The sequence below is a fragment of the Homalodisca vitripennis genome, unplaced genomic scaffold (genome assembly GCF_021130785.1).
Source record: "Homalodisca vitripennis isolate AUS2020 unplaced genomic scaffold, UT_GWSS_2.1 ScUCBcl_598;HRSCAF=2976, whole genome shotgun sequence".
Lineage (NCBI taxonomy): Eukaryota > Metazoa > Arthropoda > Insecta > Hemiptera > Cicadellidae > Homalodisca > Homalodisca vitripennis.
In genome coordinates this window covers 64,593-67,528 of record NW_025776720.1, presented here as the reverse complement: position 1 = coordinate 67,528, position 2,936 = coordinate 64,593, and positions in this window count along the sequence as shown.

The window sequence follows — 2,936 nt, the reverse complement described above, 5'->3', positions numbered from 1 at the left end:
CCCTTTTCTAAAGGGGGGTAAAGGGGGGCAACTAAACATTTTCAAATACACACCCCTATTATGTGACCCCTCATTTTAAAGAGATTGGAAAAAAGAAATCCAATAACGCAAACTAGAGGTCTCTACGTTTATTTTAACAGATTCTATGACAAATTTACAATTGAGTAAAGGGGTGGTAAAGGGGGGCAACTAAACATTTTCAAATACAAACCTCTATCATGTGACCCTTCATTGTAAAGGGAATAGAAACATAAATCCAATAATCCAAACTAGAGGTCTCTACGTTCATTTTAACAGATTTTATGACAAATTTACAATAATAAAATCAGTAACTGTCTCGTCCTGTTTATCGTAACATTAGCCAACACTAACGCAAATTCCAAAAACAGTTACCTGTTTTAATTTAGCAGGTGTTCAAACTGTTCACCTTCGGCTGTTTGACAGTGTGCTAGACGTGTGTAAAAACATCATACATGATAGGGGTTTGTATTTGAAAATGTTTAGTAGATTTTATGACAAATTTACAATTGAGTAAAGGAGAGCAACTTACTGTTACTGATTTTATTATTGTAAATCTGTCATAACATTTGTTAAAATAAACGTAGAGACCTCTAGTTTTGATTATTGGATTTCTTTTTTCATTCCCTTTAAAATGAGGGGTCACATGATAGGGGTTTGTATTTGAAAATTTGTAGTTGCCCCCCTTTACCCTCTTTTAGAAAAGGGGGAAAAATTTTCAACAACGTTAAAAATTAAAAAATATGTTATAATAGGTAGGATCAAGGTTTCACAAAGATATCTTGGCCGTTTAAATTATATCCAGGTGTGCCAGGACATAAAACTCACTCAGTATATATATATATATATATATATATATATATAAACTTTGTATTATGTTAATGCACAGACAACAAACAAACGAACAAATACAGAGACGGACCGCCCTTTGACAAAAAAACCTAATGAATTCTTTCTTCGATCAGTGCACACGTAAAAGGATTCTCGTGTTATGTTTTTTATCATGATTTGTACTTGTGGTTGCTTCAAGCTATATACAAAATCGTGGTTGTATGATTTAAGAAACTTTGACAAGAACCCTAAGACTTGTTATATGTAAAACCCCCATTTTGTAATGTTTTTGTCTACCAATTTGAAATGTTAATATATGTTGTGTAAACTGCACCATAATATATCTGCTAGCTAGAAATTATAATTGATAATTTTTTACTTTTGCTTTTTTATATAAATAATTTACTCTTTTAGCGAAATTTTGAATATATACATTAATTTAAGAAACAAAATTATTACTTAGATATGTTAATCAATATTAGGAATATTTATTTATTTCCTTTTCACTAACTAAACATATTAATTTTAAGCATTTTTCATATTAATTCTTTTGTCATTTAGTTGTGACATACGGGGGTATTGTTAACAATATTACTTTCTAAATCTACTTTGGAAAATATTTATTAAGTTCTTTAATAACAATTGTCGTATCTTATCAAAATTAACAAACCCCTTTTTTCAAAAGTTCGGAAAAATTTCTATTTAGAACTTAAATTCAGCATAGGTCCAATTATATTTGAGATTATAAGCAAAAATTACTGTTTCATGAGTGGAGTTTGGCATGGGACAAGAAGAGACTTGAATTTCACAACAATAACCATCGCATCAATTATCATATTTTCCAGTTTTAAGTTATACGTGATTATCAACCACATCAGTCTAGTTTTAAAAGAAGTGTAAATATATAGAACAAATATGTTAAGCAGAAAATTTAATTTATAAATCCATCAACAACTTCTATTTAAAACCGTTATTTTAGGTCTTATAACTTCATTCTTCAAACGTATTAGAATATTACGCACAGGACATTCATAGTAAACGTTATCTAAAATAAAAAATTATACTCATTAATAAATAAATAAAATACATAAATAAAGCGCTAAAATATGTACACCTAACGTACAAAGACACAAGAGTTATATTTATTATATTTTTATTATAAATACATATATGCATATAATTTCAGAAAAGGTTTTGCATACTTTTTTTTGTTTTAACATTTATAAATTTATAAAATTTGAACCTTTCTCTTGAGCGTACGTATGTAATCTATGTATCGCTTCTTCTCTAATAACGCCTTAACGCTCCTTAAAATTTTTAATGGACACGTTACATTTAACTGCAAAATTATTCGTTTAAAAACCCGTTGAAGGCTTCCTCTACTCAATAAATACATGTTAATGACTACAAATCTTCTGTGAGAAAATGTGTAAAGAAGTTATTTTAAGAAAGTGAGGCTGTCACTCGTGTTGGTCAGTTCAAGGACCATGTTAAACTGAAAGAAGGTAAGATACCGGGAAGCCACTGGGTTAGGAGGTTGGCGTAATCCAGAACGTCAATGTTCTGGTCAACATTGTTTATAAACTTTAATAATTTTTAATGAAGAAATTTATAATTGGTTATAAGTTTTTACAAAATGATTTTCTATTTATTATAAAGAAACTAATAATTTGAAACGTAGATGTTTTTGCATGATATCACCTGTTTTATTTAAAAAATAATGTTCTTAATCTGTGGTCATAAAAGAGTCGAATACATTAGGCAATGTGAGATAAAAAAAACAAAACAAATTAATTGATTTGAAACGAAAAAAGGGCTAAATGTTAAATTTAAAGAAAATAAGAGACATAAACGGATTTCCAATAATTTCTGAGTTAGACGAATTTAAAGTGCACATGTCAAATAGATTTTTGAATGTCCTAGACGAAAAAATTATCATTGAGAGGATATTTTACAAAATAAATCATTTACACCCAGTTGTTTCTGGAAAAAGACAATACAATATACATAAAGTGTTATTATGGGGTTTTATAGAGTAAACATTGTAAAGTTCTTTTAACAGATTTGTTATTGATTTTACGAGGATT